Source organism: Podarcis tiliguerta (assembly GCF_965153285.1).
Source record: "Podarcis tiliguerta genome assembly, chromosome: 6".
Taxonomy (NCBI): domain Eukaryota; kingdom Metazoa; phylum Chordata; class Lepidosauria; order Squamata; family Lacertidae; genus Podarcis; species Podarcis tiliguerta.
In genome coordinates, this window is record NC_139539.1 from 93,360,015 (window position 1) to 93,379,758 (window position 19,744).

Below are 19,744 nucleotides of genomic sequence, written 5' to 3' on the forward strand. Positions count from 1 at the left end.
GGGTGGGGTTAAGATTTTGTTAGGAGGGGCAGAACCGACATGATTGGTCAGTTAGTTAAAAATTTCTATTGTTTTGCTTGATGGGGAGGCAGCTGTCCCCCCCCCCACTCCCTTGGCTATGTCCAAGCAGGCTTAACCCTATTCTTGACTGTACAGAAGCTGGACACTGCACAGAAGCTGTGTTGTCTGCTAGAAGTATTCAAGCATCCAGTCCACCACCCACCCCACTCCCCACCTCTGGTAAAGCTGAATGTATAAACTGACCCTAAAAATCTACAGATCTGATAAGCAGTGAAACCCTGCAAGTTGGAACTAGAGGCTCTGAGTTTGTCCTGATTGGAGTGACTGGCACGATACGACTGATGCTTTCCTATCCTTGAGAAAAATGAGATGTCATTGTGTGGATCAAACCCTTCAATGGGAAAAGTGGCAAAAGTGTATTGAACCCCCAACCACTCCTGGGGACATTGCAAAACAGCATCTAAAGTTGCCATAGGCAGGCACATCTGCACAGGTAAGAGGAGGCTTTAAAAAAAATGCCTCGAATAGAGTGGACCCCCCCCTCTGTGTGTGTGTGTGTGTGTGTTTGTGGTGTTGTTAGGATCTGGGGTTGCGTCTCCATTTGGCCACTAGGTGGCTCCTTGCAGGCTGATGGAGAGAGAGAGAGAGAGAGAGAGAGAGAGAGAGAGAGAGAGAGAGAGAAGACTCCACGCTGCTGAAATTGAAGAGAGCGAGCGAGCGAGGAGGGGAGCGCAAAAAAGGCTGGGGAACGTTTCAGCTGCGCTAGGGCTCTTGCCTCAACACAAGTAGACTGAGAGGGAAATAGGAGGCAAGCAGGGGGCTTGGAGGAGATTTGCCACCGGCCGAGTGAGTCGTCTGACTCCCCCCGCCTCATCATTCTTCCCCCCCATCTCCCCGCCCCCAGCTTTGCTTCTTGCCGGCTTCTTTCTCCTTCTACGAAGAGGAGACGGGTGGGGGGCTGAAGAGGACAGCCTGGGGGCCAGACAGCCCAGCCGTCGGTGGATTCAAGAGCCAAGGCGGTCTCTGGACTGGGGCCATTTCTCTTCCCTTTGGGTTGCTGCTGCTCTTCCCAGCCTGGGTAAGTCCGGCGTTACTTGTTTCTTTGCACTGCGCGGCTTGGCTTGTTTCAGCACCAAGGAGAGCGACGCAATGGGCCGCCTGCCGCTCTCACCCCTTCTTCCTCTTCGGATACTGAGAAGCCAGCTCACCTCTTTCTCTGTGCATTGAAGGAAAGGCAGCTCTGCGCTGGTTCCTATAGGCAGGTGGGGTGTGCAATAATGCATAGGTGCGCGGTCGGGTCTCCTTGCTGTGCAGGAGAGCACATCTTGTTAACTCTTTCCTGGTTTCGAGGAGCCGAAGAGGAGTCTGGAGGTGGAGGGTGTGTGCGCCTGTGGTTGGCTCCTCGCTTTTCTGTACTGCCCTGCAGATGAAGCAGGATGGGCGAGTGGCCAGGTTTTCATAACTGCCAGCTTGTGGGTGCTGGCAGAGGTCCCTAGAAGATATTAATAGGGTTTGCAGTTGCTGGGTACCCCTTTCGGGGTACAGATGGCGGTGGGTGGAGTGGGGAGTGATAGGGCACAAGTTAATGATGAGCAGCTGTGGGGGGGGGGGGGTTCCCCCAGGAAATCTGATGCTGCTGCACTTTTGTGTCCAGACTTGTTAAAATGAGGTTAAAGAGAGTCAACTTACTCCCACTGCCTGCAGCGAAAGGAGAAAGTAGTGGGGGGAAATGTCATTATTTGCATGCTAAATGGGCAAGAGAGTCCCTGGGAAGATGCAGCTGTCATGGCCAAGCTCCTTTATTGCTTCTGTTTCAAACCCCATTGTGGCTTTTACTTCTTCTTTTTGCCCCTTTGCTACCATAAGCCACCTTGTTTTATTCTCCTTCCCTTTTCTCCATGTATTCATCACTTGCCCCCGTGTTTTGCCACTACATTAGCTGATAATAGGTAGCACGTCTTTATCCTGATCTGAGGCAGGATCCCAGCTGCAGCTGTGTCTCAGGCTTGTCATGACACAGAGGAGCATTTTTTTACTTGAAACTGCTACCCCACCCCCACTGCCTGTCCCAAACTGCCTTTACAATGCCTTTCAGTTTCAGAACCAGTGGCATGGGGGGGCGGGATCTATTCAAGAAAAGAAAAACTACAAGTCCCTTGAGCTTGTGAAAGTAGTTTCATGGTTCTCTGGAAGCTGGTTCCAGTGGCCCTGTTGGCTATTGCCACTTCCAGTGACAGTGAGTTCCACAAATCAGCTTGTGTTCCTTGGAAACTTCCTCCCTTTTTGCCCATTTTGAACTTGTTTGATTTCAGTGCATCAGAAGGTATTAGGCAAACTCCAGAGCTGGTTTTCCTTTTACTGTTCATTATGTTTTATATGTTAGTCCCTCTCCCCATAGCTGTCCTGTCCTTTTTAGTCTATTCCTATAAGAAAAGACTCCACATCCCTGATCAATATCTATCTCCGCACCTCTTCCAGTTGTATTAAGTCTTTCCCCCAAACAAGGTGATCAGAATTACAAATGATGGTGAAGATATGAGAAACATTGATTTGTATAAAAACGTTACTTGTTAGATTATTTTATATCCGTGTCCTAAACCACCCATCGCATTTTGTTTGTCACTATGTTTTTTGCATTGATGTTGATCTTTTAGACCTCTGAAATAATACAAAGAATTCAGATCCTGAGTGGTTCTTAGAATTCCATTTATCTGGCTTAATATATTGGTAAATAGCAGGCTTCTGAGATGCACAGTGCCTGTGTTCAAGCAGCAGCAACCTAGATACTGCATCCAGAAGCTTGCAGGTTGAAAGAAAAGTTATTTGGAAATCAGAAACTTGATACGTCTATTAATGCCGCTGGTCTAATGTGACACCCTCTGAGCTATTCTGTCTTTCATAACGGAGACTGCTATTGTGCCATGTGCTTCCACTGTGGTTACAGAACCCAACAGAGTGTGATGCCCACTGAGGTCACTTTGCCAATGGGCAATGCTGCATTTTGTCAATATTTATTGTGAGCTCTTAAATGGGTCTCCTCTATTTTAGAGATTGCTGCAATCCCTCAATGCTCTGAAATTTAGACTCTAAAAATGATCCCATTGTACATTTGTGCAGGCCGTTGATACAAAGAGGGCAGAATCGCAAGGCTATGTTAGTCTGTTGCAGCAAAAGGAACAGAGACTTGGAGTGCCTTAAAGATGAACACAAAAGCATTCAGAGGCAAGAGTCTTCACCACAGAAGGCATATAAAGCATGGCTATGGTCCAAAGCACCAATTTATACACAATTGTGTGCATTCATTCGGACTAGACTCTTCTTCTTTGGTGCAGCATTCTACCCACCACTTTCTCTGCTTTGGAAACTCTCCTGAGTATCTGAAAGAGTGGGAATAGTTAACATAAAAATAAATGTTGCAGCAATACCCTAAAAACTTATGGGAACCAGAACTGATCTAGCAGAGTCAAGTTTTGCAACAGAGGAGAAGCTGCCCTTTTCTGCGGGGATCTTGGAAACAAACACACATAGTTAGCTGCGTTGTCGTCTTAAGCATTAAGTCAAAAGCTGTGGCAGAAAATTGAAAACAAGGTACTCCAAAGGATTGTCACAAATGCATTTTGAAAGATCGTCAACTTTCATGCAGCTGTGGTGATGCCGTAGCATTCAGATTGTGTTCCAGGAAACTGGGGCTGTAAACAGCAGCTTGCAGTGTCCCAAATACTTTTTCTTTGAGGTGCTGCGCAATGTAAGGTGTTTCTGGATATATTGGTGTTAATTTTTCTGCTTTGTAGAAATATTTTGAACTGTATTGGTACATCTCCCTCCACCCTTTCCAGTCCTCCTTATTGTTTGCCCTTCTTTATTATATGTCATTTATATTATCTCCGTGTGTGTGTGTGGGTGCATGCACACACACACACACACTTTTTTTGGGAAAAAACCCTTTGTTGGCTGCATTGCTTTATAAGGGAAAGTGGGGAGACAGGCATGATAGAGGTCATCTACATACACTAGGCAAGTGGCACTATATGCAATTTTCTGAAAAATTATTTAATATAACTATTAGATATTTGTGTCTTGTGTTGTGTGTGTGTGTGTGTGTGTGTATAGGGTTTTAATATCTGTGAGCTATTTTGAGGCTCAGGTTTTGGCTGGAAGGTGGGGGGTAAAAATGTAATTATTAAATAAGCATCAGGGCCACTAGGATATTCTTGCATTGCAGGGGTTGGACTAGATGACCCTCAGCAACCCTTCTAGCTCTACAATTCTATGAGTGACTGACAGCAGCCAGTCTCCCTCTGCAATGTGCAACTTCAGGGGAGAGCTGGATTTGATCTGGGATTGCATTTTCAATTCATACATGGCAACTGAAGCTCAACATTCCTGACTTAGCATACCACATGAATTGAGGGAGCAGTGCAGAACATGTCCCATAATATTCTGCAATTCATGAGGACCCCATGGCATGGCAGACATGTAGAGGTTCCTTGGTAGATAAAGGATAACATAAATGTTGGAGAATCACTGTCATCATGTATATACAGTGTGTGTGTGAGAGAGAAAGAGAGAGGGAGGGAGAGAATAATGGTTCAGAATTCTTTATAATGGTAAATTTTGCAATATTCTAATTTCTTAGGTAAGTAGAAAAAAATGCAAAAACTTTCACAAATACAGTTCAACATGATATAGTAATCTGATGCTTTACTAAAATGGTTGATCTAATCAGTAACATCTTCTGAGTCATTCTGAGTTCTCTTTTCTTTAATATGGGGGAAGCAGATATTGCAGCTGTAGTGGAAATTGCTAGGACATAACCCAGTGAGTTGTAAGCAAAGTTGAGGATCATTTTACAGTGTGCATCATGTTGCCTTTCTCTCATGAGACCATTGCATAACAGTTAACTCCACCACAGAGTGTGGTCATGACATACTTGTTAAGAGGCAGGTACACTGGAGTAAGCGTTCCGTGTTTTTCCTCTTTGATATCCTGGCTTTCCAATAAGAGACTGAAAGGCACACCCCAAGTTTTTCCTTCCTGGGGAAAAAGAACCCAGAAAATAGTGTGAGAAGAAAGATCGTTCCTAAGGGGCTGACTCAATTTCTATTAGCTAAAGTAAAAGGCTTTTCACTTTTGCTGGCTTTAGCTGCAGATTCTTGTTGATGGGAAAATAGGCCTGCCTAAAGAAGTGAAGGTCTGGGGGATTCTGTGTTACAAATGACTTAAACACACACACACACACACACACACACACACACTAGCTGATTATACTCCTGGCAGCAGTATCTGCATGTAATGCATTTCCCAGAAAAATAGAAATGTTGGCACAATATGCTATGTATGTGCTTTTCCTCTCATTTTTAAAAACTGTGTGTGTGTGTATGTGTACAGGGAACTGCTTGTATTTGCACTTAACTTCCACACCAACAGGCCAGCAACAATATCATATCCTCAGTGCTTGAAACAGCAGAAGCACCTTCTCCCCTTAGTTGGTAGCTGCGATTTCTCTTCACATCTAGACAGAAATCTCTCCAAAGCTCAACCCCCTTTCCCTCTTCCAGATTCCATTAATAGCAAACATTACGGATACCCTGCATAGAAATTACTTCCATATGTGTGCAGAAGCCTGTTGCACATTATGTTTACATAGGAATCTATTTTTTCATTTGTACACACTGTGGGAATCTGCAATTAGCTATCGATTCCCAGTGCATGGATGCATCTGCACCCAGCAAAAAAGAAGCTTCGACAAATAATCACTATGTGTGGTTTGCATGGGAGTTCCAAAATGGAACAGCCATCTGGACAAGACATGCCGTGTTTGAATCAGCCCTTGGACCCAGGACAAGATGGGAGGGAGAAAGATGCTTATCTCCATGGGCCTTGGCACACCTCAAAAAATCATTCTGTGCTCATCATCATCATCACCATTTTATTTGTAGTTAGAACAATGCTGAAGGTGGCTTACAGCATGACAAGATTTACAGAATTACCAACATAACAAAAGTCATGTTCATCTGTAGCCATAAGTTCAGTTTCAACATTGTGGCTTTTGGGTGCGGTTAGGGATGCAGATCGGCAAACTGTAATGGTACCACTTGGGGCCTGTTCAGAGACATTAATTATTGTTGAGAAATTTCAGTTCATTAAGGGTTTGGGGCTCTTAGGTGCCCTTCATTTTATGTAGTCCTCTTCTAAATACAGCAATTGCATCCTGTTGGCAGTGAGTTCCACATGAAATAATCTTTTCAAACCTAATGAACCAGGGTGCGGGCTTCAATTTCCCTACTTTATCTGATAGAGTAAATACTGTTTGCATATTCAACCTCTTTTCCAAATCATGCTCTGGCATATATACCTCGCTCCACCATATGGAGGAGGTGGCTTGGTTCATGCTATTGGCTCCTTCAGGTAATAACAAGGTTACAGAATACTGTATTATCCTTGGTGTGAGTGTAAAAACAGGCCATTTCCAGACGACACGCAGAACTTGCTGGGATCCAGGCATCTTTGAAACTCTGAATCAAGTCATTTAACATTCTGTTTTCAGTGCCCCTTCAGCCTGGACTCTAACCACCGTGATGCGGTTAGAGCAGCTTTTCTCAACCTGCTGCCCTCCAGGTGCTTTGGGCTACAATTCCCATCAACCTCAGGCCAACATGGCCATGCTGGGAATTGTAGTCAAAAATATCTGGAGAGCACCAAGTAGAGAGACTATGGGTACACAAATAGGCATAAATCATATTCATATTTTTTTGGTCAGTGTTTCTTTTGGTGTTTTACAATTGCCTTTTGCTAGAGCAGTTATGAGCCACCTTACATTTTCCAATGTGTTCTGAAACTGAGAGTGCCTTCTCTGGGAATCTCCTATTGGGGAGGGCCTTAAGACAATTTGGGACAGCTCTTGTGTAGCCATTCCCAGCCTGCCCACACTTCCATGGAGAGTGACCTGAGCCATGTGGTGTTCTGAAGTACCTCAAAGATAATCAACCCAGAGTGCCTTGTCCCCCACCTCCCTGCTACCAAACAATTAGAAATGTAGCCATGAATTTGTCTGCATAGCTCAAGGGAAGGATGCCTCTGGGCATACACTGAGTGCAATATAACTAAGCTTGAGCAACCTGTGCTACTAGACTTCCCATATATTAATAAACTCACAGGATTATTTTTTTAAGTAGTATGGTGTGCATTGAAAGGGGAGGGATCAAGTAAACTGAAATGTGTGCTACAGAGCTATAGAAGACAAGCCCCTCACATGGGTTCATTTGGCAAGGACCCTCTTGCTTTGCAAGTGTCTATGCTCATGGATGCATAGGCACTTGCAAAGTGACTTCTACAAAAGTGCTTTTAGAAAACCTCGAATTGCAGCACTTCAGAGGGAGCTGTGCATACAGAGCCTGTATAGGTACATGAGAATTTCCTTGCTGGATCTGATGAAAAGTCCAGCTTCCCACTTCTGACAGCCCCCCATCGGATACTTCTGGAAGTTTACAAGCAGAACATGAAAGCAACAACTCTCTCTCTCCACCTCTCCCCTCTATATGCTTCTCTCCCCTGCTGGCGGTGGCATAGGAAGGGTGTGTGGTGGGTGTGGGTCGCCCTGGGTGTCATCACTGAGGGGGGTGACCGCAGGGCCTGGCCTGCAGTGCCTGAGCCACACAGTGGCTCTGGCACCTGCAGGTTCCGCGCTCCCTGAAACGGCAACGTGGGGCTTGCAGACTCTATGCAGGTTCTGTGCAGCATGCTCTGCCCTGGTTTGCCCTGCCCCATGGGTGCAGGGCATTTGCACCAACCCAGGCACCTGAGCAGCTAGCTACACTGCTAGCTGTTGGTTGTCCCTAGCAGCAGGTACTCTGTGGTAGATGGTCTCTACACACACAGGGACACACACTACTGCTACTGCAATCAAACCTATTTCATGCAGGTCACCAAACAGTTGCTCAACAGTGACCATTTCAGCTGCAATGAACCTGCCTTTGAGCTGGTGAAATCCACATCTGGGATGTTCAAGGGCCACTTCACACCTGACATTTTGCCACATTAGGTAGAATCATTTCTCTGTGCCCATCTCTATGGCTGCTATGTCTCAGAATCTGGTTCACTGCTGTTACAAATTATGGGGAGCTGCTCCTTGCAGCTGTAATCCATGTAATCACGGCAAAAGAAATGCTTGTGTGATTTTCATGCATGACAGTGTGAAATTAATTTGGACAGGAAAGTTGTCATGTGTGAAGAGGCTGAAACTTTCCTTAATCAGTCCTTCACACCAAGCAGCCTGCTCTGTGCATTTGTGTCAATTCTTTCCTCAATTGCCAAAGGAAAATGCAACAAGCAAATACAGAGGGAGGTATAATTAGGGGAATATAAATGTGCAAGGCTTTGAGCATGTTATGTAAGCAAATACAAAGGCTTCTCATAAATTCAGTGGCAGGAGCAGCTGGTTCATTCATAAAGCAGCCCAAGCAGAAGAGAGATAAACTCCAGCATGTGGCAACTGAGGCAATCAGCGACAGATCTTACCCTCTGATCTCAACTTCTTGTTCACACTCTCTTCAGCTGTGCTTGGAAGAAATTAAGTCCAGCATTTTCTGCTTCTGTGGAATATGAGCTGGTGGCTTACTGAGGTTGTCAACCTGTTTCTGAGCTGTACCGCTTCAGACTGCGACAAAACAACAAAACCCTGCCCCTAGAAAATGAGCGTTATCAGGGAGAATACTAAACTAGAAAATTCAGTGCTTGTGAAAAATGTGCAGGATTTAAAAAGAAAAATGCAATAGCATTCCATTACACAAACCACCACTTGCACTTTAAACTGGTGTAGCCTGGATACAGGTTGACTAACTCAGTAAGAACGAGAGGCCAAGAAATAGAAGCTTTTCCTACTGCATGTTATCGGGCAACCTTCTAGATCTGCCTTGGGTACCTCTAGGGCATCCACAAAGCCTTTTTCAGATGGGAAGAATTGCTCCGTCTTGTTTTCATTCCAAATATGGGTGGCTGGTATCATCAAAAGTGTTTTTTTAAATATATATATAATTTTTATTGATTTCTTTTTAACACAATATTTCAACATACCAATAAGAAAGCAAATAACATCTTTGCTCTACTGAGCTCGTGACTTCCCTCCATCCCTTCAACAGGTTTTTTTTTTATTTTCCAGTCTTTGTATCACACTTTATATCCTCTCCTTCTGACGTTTATGTCCTTATAGTCAACTCTGTCTCATTGGTCTAGAAAGTTTTAGAGATGCCAGATGCTAGAAATTGCAGCGCTCATACCTGTTCTGAGGAGCTGGTAAAATTGGGCCTTTGCTAATTCAGACACTGGAGAAATGGGACCCTGCAAATTGGTCAGTCTGATTTCTGGAGCAGCATTCTGGAGTATGAATGTGTAATTAATATTTTTACAGATCCTGATTTAGGTAATATGCAATCATGGGAGTGGGCAGCAAACATCTGGTCTTTACCTATGTTAATCCTTTTCTAAATCTCATTAAAACAATTTGGAAAAGTAAATGAATGTCGCACTTACAAAAAAAAAAAATCACTTTAACCTGCTTGCCTTATTAAATAAAAATACTATATAGACTTCAGTTCAACACAGAGTTCAGCATGCTTATGGTCTTTGAAATTAATTGGCAACTGCATCTTTTCTTTTGGATGGGGACAATGGACTTCTCTTCCACAGTATAGTACCAACTCTATGCAAATATGTGTGCAAACATACTGTGATTTCCAGAGTAGAATGCAAAAAGAAAAAGGGGAAAGAGAGGTGGAAGACATAAGCAAGGCATCATTAGCCTTTTGCTCCCCTCCTTACATGGTGACAACATAATGTGCACATACCAACATTCCAGCTTACTATCAAGTCTCAAAAACAGGAAATCAGACTGCAGTTGCAGGAATTAATCTGGTTCTGGCAGATTCATATTGAATTAGATTATGATGAGTTCACCCGTCTCTAAAAAGTTATCAATACTATGTCTGCTGGTCAACTTGAACTTTGCTTCTTTCTGTAAACATTCAGCAAACAGCATTTTTCAGCTCTTCTTATCTTGGAGACCTGGAGCGCCTCTTCACTGTGGCTGCTACCAACTTGCTTTATCTATTTGCTGCTGGTGCTCCACCAACCCAACAAATTGCAAGGTCATGTCTGTGCTTCAGTGGTCAGCAGGGATGAGCAAGGGGATGCACCTGCAAGGATGCTAGATATATTTTATCCCATACCTCTTTGTAACAATTCAGTCTGTGGGGCACTGCAAAACATGGGTTTTTTTCCTGCAACATGCTGCAAAAAAACAAAAACAAAAACAAAAAAAGCCTGCAAAACTTTGGCACAGGTTTGGAGAGCATCCTAAATTTTGGGGTTTGTAGTAAATTTTCCTGCCTCCAGCCAAGAAATGAAAAGTACAGAACTAGTATGGATACTTTTTAGCTTCAAAAGTCCTGAGTGGTGGCAAAATGAAATCTGGTGGTTATTGGCAGAGCCTGGTAGAATCTGGATTTTACTGGCATTCATTACTTGATAGGACATAATGTAACTGAGAAGGGGTGACAAAATACTCCATGCATTTCTGTTTCTTTCTCTCTCCTTTTGGGAAGGTGATTGAAAACAATATGGAAGAAGTCTCTTCTTGAAGTTGACACCAAAGATGACAGTCAGCAGCAGGGTGGATTTGGTTTAAATCAAATTGATTTAAATCATGATTTAAATCACTAGTCAGTAAGACTTGACTTAAATCAATAGTAAGACCTGATTGAAATCATTTCTTTTAACAGAAAGACTCATTCTTGCTGGTATAATCTTAATATTTACAACCAGACAAAGGTTTCATTTTTGGAATAATAAATTGTCAGAGTAGTTTTTACAGTTATATCAAAAATTACTGATTTGGTTATACTATTAGAAATACATAGACAGATAATTATGAAATTATTGTGAGGTTTAATAAGTTAACTGTTTATATTTGGACACCTTTTCTGCTGTACTTTATTGGAAGGAGAAAAATAATCATTTCCTTAATAAAAATTTAAACAATTTATTTAACTAAAACAATAACATTCCAGCATATGTATCCATGTTTGCTAACTGATGTGATTAAACTTAAAAAAAAAAAACCTTAGACTGAGTTTTAGAACACATGAAAAACTTAAAACAAATCCTTATTGCCTGATGAATAGTTTTTGGACTATAAAGTAACGTAAATAGAAAACTATCTTTAAAAAGAGTTTTATTCCAAAAGCATTTTATTTTAAAAATCCCATTTAATATTTTTTTTTAATCCGATTTTTTTTAAATCATTGATTTTTATCCACCCTGGTCAGCAGCACCTAACAGTTTGACCTTCTCTCAGAGCATGGCATTCTAGTTAGGCCTCAGGACACTCCTCTCTGTAATTATATAGTCTATGGCTTACCTCTTGGACAAGAGGAATACCTGGCTTGAGGATAGCATTTAAAAAGTAATCCCCAAAGTTTCAGATAACAATTTTATTTGACCTTTATTTAAAGACCATTTCAAATGATTGTGGCTCCTGCCTTTAGATGGATCCTACACAAAGGAAATCCAAGGCTGCATACCTACTATGCCTTCAAGCACGTTCAAAGCACATTTCAGCCCTCACAGAATTCTGGGCACTGCAGCCGGTCAGGAATTGCTGGGAAGTGAAACTCAGTGAGGGGTAAACTACAGTGCCCAGAATTATCATTATCATTATTATGTTATGTTTTATTAAAAGATTTCCATAAGTAACAAAAGTACATTCAGTGTCTTTCTTTTCAAATCATAGAATCTTTCCTACAGGTCCATTACAGTCAATTTGTGGCATTTTTGTCAGAGGCAATGTGGGGTTGAGGGGTGAGAGGGGAGGGAGGAAATAGAGTGTGATGGCCTGGGAATTGGATTCAGAGGCTGAACTGGAGGAATCCCAGCCTGCACAGGAGTCCCTGCCTCCAGGGCCGGCTGAGCCGGGGCTGTTGCTTGAACCTGAAGGGCCTTCACCTGTGCCGGATCCTCAGGAGCAGACACCAGCTGAATCCGCTCTGGCTCCGGAGGTGATCCAGGACCCATTGCCTGCAGGTGCGCCTCTCCCAGCCCTGTCAGGGAAAAGTGAGGTTGCCTCTGGGTCCAGTAACCCTCCAGCCTCTCCTGAGCTGCAGAGGCTCAGGGCAGAGAGGCGGAGGGAACTGAGTTCCCGCAGGAGGAGAGCTCGCCTCCAGGCCAGGAGAGGCGAGTCACCTGTGAACCGGGGCTGCCCTATGCCTCAGAGGAGATAAAGGCCAGTCAGCCCAGTCCCAGGTTGCGGGAGCAACATCGTTGGTAACCTGTTCCTGCCAGCACCCTGTCCTGCTCTTCCAGAGTTCCTGACCACGCCTGGCTCCTTGCCTTGGACCCCGCTTCGCCCTTGATGGACAGCCTCCATACCCTCAACCTAGGACCGGACTCAGACCACGCCGCACGGTAACCCCCCCGTCACTTCCCTCTTTGTGGAGTCAAAACATATACTGTCATGTGATAGACAAAAATCCCCTGACTGCAATCATGGAGCAGGAATTCTAACAGAGACCGCTGACTTCAAGGATGTTTTTTTTTATAGAGCAGGGTAGATCAGGATCTTTCACAGATTACATTACTGCTCTTAGATAGGCTGAGAATATCCCTATACTACAAACACATATAATAGTATAACTGTCATGGTTTCCTCCCAAAGAATATTATACAGGTGTGAAATACACTGCATTCTCTGTTAAAGTTCCCTAGCTTGCTTCATAGAACTAAGTTTTGGGGAATTTTCCAGGAAGAGAGATATCAAAACACTTCGTCCATAATGTAGATATGCTTTTAGAAAATCTGACATTTTGGGGATAGAACCATCTGCCTCAAGTGAAATGAATGTACTTGTGCTGCTTCCAGTGTCACCAAGGATGACGCCACAGTTCCTCTCTTCTCTGAGGGTGAGAGGAAAGGGCACAGGAGCTCCTTGAAGAGCTCCAAGGGAGGCACAGCTTGAGAGTAACAAGTGCTGACCAGTGCCACACAACTGAGGCTTGGGCTGACACCAACCTCAGCCTTGTTGCTGAGGCAACAAGGATCCACAAGCTTGTCACAGGGCCTGAATGTCTGAGGAGGTGGAGGTACCTTTGTGGCTTGCTGCACTGATTCATAAACAGGAGGGGGGCAGCTGAGGAAGATGTAGCTATTTTCCCTCCCCTGCTTTTCTGGGGCCCAGTATTGAGCATGGAAGAAGAGGGGGAGGAAATGGTTGCTGCAGGTCCTACTAGCCCAAGTAAGGGCAGCACTGACAGATTTTGCAGCCACAATCAACATTTGAAAACTTATGGCAGCTGGTTTGCAGTAGCACTCAGTATTTGGAAACCAACTTGCAAAAGAATTTGATACCGTATGTGTTACTTTAACCTTATCCATCCAATCAAAATAGATAATTTCCCAATTTCAGTTCTGAAATCCAGATGTTGAGAGCTTGAGAGTTCAAAGTCTCTTAACAAAATCCACATTTTGGAATTTGGCAAGAGCTGTATTTTGAAATTCTGTGAAAATTTCTTTATCATCTCTCCTGCCCATGGATTGGGAAATCTGGAGCCCTATCTCCACGGATAACTGTTCGTGACCATTATTTTAGTTCGTTATGTGAAGCCTTGGTTTAAGATTTGTTTTTCTGTATAGCTTCTTCTGGGTCTTTAATCCTGTCATCTTAAATCACTGCATTTCCTCTGCAAAAAAATATCTCTTTTATTGAAACACAGGGGGTGCCTTTGCTACCTTCAGAGCATGAGTGCTGTTGCCTCTTCTGGCTTTTGGCTCTTCCTAGATGTGGCCAGTGGCTACTGCTTATGCATAAGACCTGTCTTAGCCTTGGAGGGAATTAAGGCCACAGCTGGCATGAACGCTCTAGGCTGGCTGGCATTTCTTTCTTCCTGCCATGGCTACTGGGGCTTGACTGGTATTTTGCATATCCATATTTCCAAGCTGGCCTGGCTGGGCTTCTGTTTGCCTGGTGCTAAGGCCCTTCTGGGGTGGCATTTTGCATGTTCTTTGCACAAACAGCCAGAGTTGTTTGACACCTGCTATTTTCTGGGGCTGAATTAATCTGGAGAGTGGAAGTGGCAGGGGGGAGAGAGAGAGCAGATGTCTGTCAGATGCTGTACTTGTTTTCCTTTACCTCCTTCTGCTTCTACTCTTCTCTCCCACGCCAGACAATAACACTGTTGGGGACCCAGAGTGGCAATAGAGCTGCGCCAAAAAGAACATCTCATTTGATGCTGTTCTTCTCCATACCTCTTTCTTTCCTTCCTTCCTTCCCTCCTTCCTTCCTTCCTCTTACTCTTCTTTGCTGTGGTCTTTGGCCTCATTTGTAAACCACTGCCCCACAGCCATTTAAGTCCCCTCCTCTCTGGTGCTTTTTCCAAGCAATTGGAGACTGTGCCTGTGTGGAGCCTGCCATTGCTCTGCCTGTTTCAGCCCCCTTCTGGTTCTGGGAGACAGTGGGAGAGAAAATGGCCGCAGAAGGAGGGGGAGACACCCATGACTCTTCATCAGCCTGACTCATCTCTGCCTCTTGACCTCCCACTTGCCTACTTCAGCTTCTGCCTCTAATTCTGGACATCTCTCTGCCACAGATGAATGTGCATGACAGCCTATCAGACTGGCACTGTCCAGGTCTGTATAGTTTGTACTGTGAAATCTGCCAGGTCAGGGCCTGAAAGCACATGAGACTGTGACCATACTGGATTTATACAGGTTTGGGGCTGAGACTCAGTACAGTGGCAGACTTTCGGCTCTCAAATTTTACCAGTGCCCTGTGTGATACTTAAATTTGGCATCCTGCTTCTCGCCCTCCGTTCTACAGCATTGTTGTGGCACCCCCTGTAGTGTAGCGCCCAATGCGGCCGAACCGGTTGTGCTACCCTAAAACCGCCTTTGCTCAGTGACTGGGAACCTCATGTAGGCTACCTTGAGTTCAGTGATGGAAGAAAAATTGGGCATCGCTATGATAACATCAGTAAACGCTATGACAAACTCATATATAGTTCACATGAAGTATTTAGGGCTTAAAATGGAGAACTCCGTGGATTTGAATTGAGAATGTGATTCTGTGGCATAAAGGCCAGGGCAATTTCAGGGTCCTTGAACAAAAGCACTTCATCTGGGAAGCAGTGCTGTTCACAGTGATGAGGCTTCAGCTGGAGTAAAGTGTTCGGTTCTGGGTGCCTCATTTAAAGAAGGGTGGTGACAGTTTGGAAAGGACTCAGAGAGAGCTGCAAGGATGATATATGGCCTGGAAGGCAAATTGTATGAAAGAGGCTCCATTAACAGCATGCACTTAGCTGATAGGAAGAGAAGATGAAGGGGGGTTGTGTCTTGGCACACATCAAATGTTTGCAATTAGGCCCACAGTTGTTTAAAGGGAGCCACTGTGCAAAGGATAAAAAAATATATAAAACACTTTCAAGCCTTATTTATTTTCAATGGGAACAAATGAAGCATGAAGACAAAATATTTCAGTTCCTGACATTACTATCTTGATATTTGTTTTTTCATATATTGTAAGCTGCATGGAGAAAAGTAAGGGCATAAATAAATGAATAACAATGCTATATTGCAATATCCTGTTACAAATACAGAGGCTTCCTGTACACTCACTGTTTGGGCACAGGATAACTGCAGCCACATTATCCCTGGATGCTGGGCTGCACACAAAGGGCCCACAAAGCCTTTATCTGTTGTAGCATCGACTTTGTCACTGATAACAACCAGCCTAAAGGTACCCCTGCCCGTACGGGCCAGTCTTGACAGATTCTAGGGTTGTGCGCCCATCTCACTCAAGAGGCCGGGGGCCAGCGCTGTCCGGAGACACTTCCGGGTCACGTGGCCAGCGTGACATCGCTGCTCTGGCGATCCAGAGCCGCACACGGAAACGCCGTTTACCTTCCCGCTAGTAAGCGGTCCCTATTTATCTACTTGCACCCGGGAGTGCTTTCGAACTGCTAGGTTGGCAGGCGCTGGGACCGAACAACGGGAGCGCACCCCGCTGCGGGGATTCGAACCGCCGACCTTTCGATCGGCAAGCCCTAGGCACTGAGGCTTTAGCCCACAGCGCCACCCGCGTCCCTAACAACCAGCCTACTGGTTATCAATGGTTCCCAACTCTTGTCCCACTGGAATGCTCTCCATAGAGGTCTCTGTCTGATTATCTCTCTGCCACCTCTCTCTCTCTTCCTGGGTTTAGGAGAATGGAAAAGATTTTTGTTTATTGAAAAAAAGACTTTTTAAGGCATATTTGGGATATTTCCCCCCAGTTGTTGCCTTGGTACATGTGGGTACAAGTTGTAGGCCATGATTAATTTATGGTTGTTGGTTTCTAACATAGTTTCTAATATTGTTTGTGAACTGCCTTAAAGGTTCCATTGAGACCATAAGGAGAACAGACATTTAGGATATAAATAATATTTCATCCTCATTCATTCTCTCCTACTACTTGTCATACAGAATGCCTTCTGGAGATACAAATATGGGCTGGAGCTCATGAGATGACTGTGAATCCATACCTTTCACTATCCATAACTCGTGATAGAATGAATTGTGGGAGTTTACCACTGGTGGTGAAATCATGAATGCCACAACCAATTAACAGGCATAAGTGTGACCAGAAGGTGAGGGCCTGTTGGTTGGCATCCATCTGTCTCAGGAGACAATGGAGAAGAGAAGTCAAACTGTTAGAAGGTTACAGCACCTGCTGTGGCTATAGAAACCTATACAGGAGAAACATGTTTCATTGCAGCTGGGGGAATCCGGTTGTGCTGCTGCAGATGTTTCTTCTCCCTGTGCTCTTCCCAGTGGTCATTCTTCCTCTGGTCACTGTTGACTGTCTGTCTACAGGCACTGTAGTAATCTGCAAGGGAGTCCCACATAGCAGGTTTGATGTTGCCAGCCTTCTTGTCACATTTGCAGACATCTTTTATGCAAAGCTTAAAGGGCAGACCAGTCAGGAAACTAGTCATTTATTGTGTGTCTCCAACAGGAACAGGAGAAGAAAACTCCCGACTGCAGCTACATCCAGAGCCACTTAGTGACTTAAGTATGCAATGACGCAATCGACGTTATTGTCGCTCTTTCAGTTAGAGAAATAATTAAGAGATGAACTGAGATGAACATTTAGCCCTGTTGAATATTCAGAGGTTTCAAGGAGGTGGAGTGGGGGTGAAAATCTTTCCAAAGATTGAACGGTTGGGTGAGGGAAGACGTACTGGTGAGGGGCTACCCTTTCTGCCTCTTTTAACGATCCTTTATGCTTACTTCTTAGTCAGCTCCGCTGCTGAGCACTTTGAAACTGAAGAATGCTGCATTCCTTGCAAAAACAACAATTGACTGCCTCCAGGAGTCCATGGGGTCTGAGAGCAATAAGAATATTTTTTGAAAAGCCAGAAAGGGGAAAAAAGATAAAGGAAAAAAAGGAGAGAAAAAAGAAAAGCCAGAAAGGAAGTCCTTGGATCACCTGCTGTTCACTGAAAGATTACTAACTACCTCAAGTCACCCCAAAAATTGCTCTCCCAATGAATGTCCCCAGATTCCCCCCTCCCCACACACATCCTTTTGGGGAAGAAATGTCCAATGTAAGTTGAGAGGGAAGGCATTTCCCCTGATTTAGTTGAAATATCTGGTGGTTGGGATGATCAGTTATTCCACATTAAACCCCAAAGATATCCTCAAAGTGTGATGTCAGTGCAACTGTGGGGCTGTCATCCACCCCTTTGGGAAAGCACTGCACTGCAATTGCAGATGGAATGATGGTGAGGGTAAATCTTGCTACTGCTCCTGACAATGGGTGGCTTGGTCTCCCCTGACAGCAAAGAAAACCCATGCAGGCAGTCTTTGGAGCAGAATCTTTGCTACGCCACAGGTCTTTCCTAAGCGCATGCACGCACCACCACCACCACCCATCTTTCATAATGATGGGTATTTTGCTAGTGGTCTGTAATAGGCTGTCTTTTCGGCGAGAGAGAATTTGTATCCCAAATGGATGGAACTTATGAAAGGCGCAGTAAAGCCTCCATTCAAAGGCACATATATATTTATAGACGTATAAATGAGGTTTAATGCTGTTGAGAAGTCACCATAAAATAGCAAAAGACTTCATCCACATCTATACATCATGTGCAGATCAATGTAGCAGGCAAGTTGCCTGCATTTTGGCAGTGGATAATGGGGGTGTCTGCCCTTTCTCTGTACATAAAATGCACAATGATCAAAGCAAACAGAGCTGGGACAGGGAGAGGTGGAAAGGTCTTTATTGCATAAAGCACAAAGAAATTGGTACATTTCACTCCCCCCTCACTTTGCAGGCCCTTGCAAAGTGGCATCTTTAAAGAGCAATAGCTTTGAAACAATACAAATTTTTGGATTTTTAATAAAACGGGGGTTCAGGCTGCCTGGCTGCTTGTGATCGCCCAAAGCAACTCTTCCTATATGGTGGGAACATAAAGTGTCGCTCATTAGACTCTGTTCATATTCCAGGGCAAAGGTGGGGAATTTGTGGCCGTTTTGGAAGTACAACTCTAATCAACCCTAGACAGCATGTGCAATGGTCAAGAATGACAGGAGTTGTAGTCCAATAACATCTCAGAGAAGCCACCCTGCCCCAGGAGTGCCATATAGTGTGCTAGTTTCATATAAATGAAGCACAACAGGACATGAACATGTATATTAGATTAAGCCAGCTCTTACCTGCCTGGAGCCCTCCAGACATTTTATAAATTACAGTTCCCATCAGACCCAGCCAGCAGGGCCAATGGTTAGGCAAAATGGTTACTGATGGCTCAAACATCTGGAGAGTTCCAGGTTGTAGAGAGATACTGCATTAAGACTACACATAGTTTTTGGTGGCTTTGGTTGGGTTAGAGTGGCCATAGGTTGCCAGCTAGTAAACTGCATGTCTTCTATTAACCCATCAATGGATCAATGACCCGCCTTTTTGCTGCCTGTGTGGGATTGCAGAAATGGGGATGGCTGGGGCATTAAGCACTTGGCTGGTGCAAACATGGCTGGGAGGTACGTTCAGCTTGTTGAGTCACAAGTGATGAAGAACTGCTCTCTGGGTTTTGGTTGGGGCAGCTTAAGCATGCAGAAAATGGTGAGCTGATAACTTGCCAGCCAGTGTTGTGACTTACCAAGTGCTTCATTCGCCCCCTTACTGCAGTCCCAGGCAGGCAGGAAACACCAGCACTTAATAAGTCCCCTGCAATGCTTGGCTAGTGGACCAAAATAAAAGAGGTGGAGAAGTTTCTGGGACCTTTTGCTATTCCCTCTGCTCTTCCCAGCTTACACCCCAACACCAGATACATCCACGTCCCCCCCCCCCATCCACTAGACCATGACCTCAAGCTCAGAGTCAAAGGAGGACCTCATAGAATCATAGAACCATAGAGTTGGAAGAGACCACAAGGGCCATTGAGTCCAATCCCCTGCCAAGCAGGAAACACCATCAGAGCACTCCTGACATATGGTTGTCAAGCCTCTGCTTAAAGAGAATCTATGGCAGAGAGAAGTCAAGAATCAGAGACAGAAGCTGAAGTAGACGAGAAGGGAGGCCAAGAGGAAGAGATGAGTCAGGTTGTTGTAGAGTCCCAAGTGTCTCCCACTCCTGCTGCAATGAGCTCCCCTCCCCCCTTGTCTTCCAGAACAAGAAGAGGGGTGAAAAGGACAGTGGAGA

At 44.5% G+C, this 19,744-nt stretch overlaps 1 protein-coding gene across 2 annotated transcripts in view; it reads left to right on the forward strand.

The window, feature by feature from the left end:
* The first annotated feature begins 678 nt into the window (after positions 1-678).
* The window catches only part of TNR (tenascin R), a 391,224-nt gene continuing 372,158 nt past the window's right edge, over positions 679-19,744 (forward strand). For both annotated transcript variants that reach the window (XM_083446252.1, XM_083446254.1), the window contains exon 1: positions 679-1,099. The gene's annotated coding sequence lies outside the window, so the exon portion shown is untranslated. The remainder of the gene's footprint in view (positions 1,100-19,744) is intronic.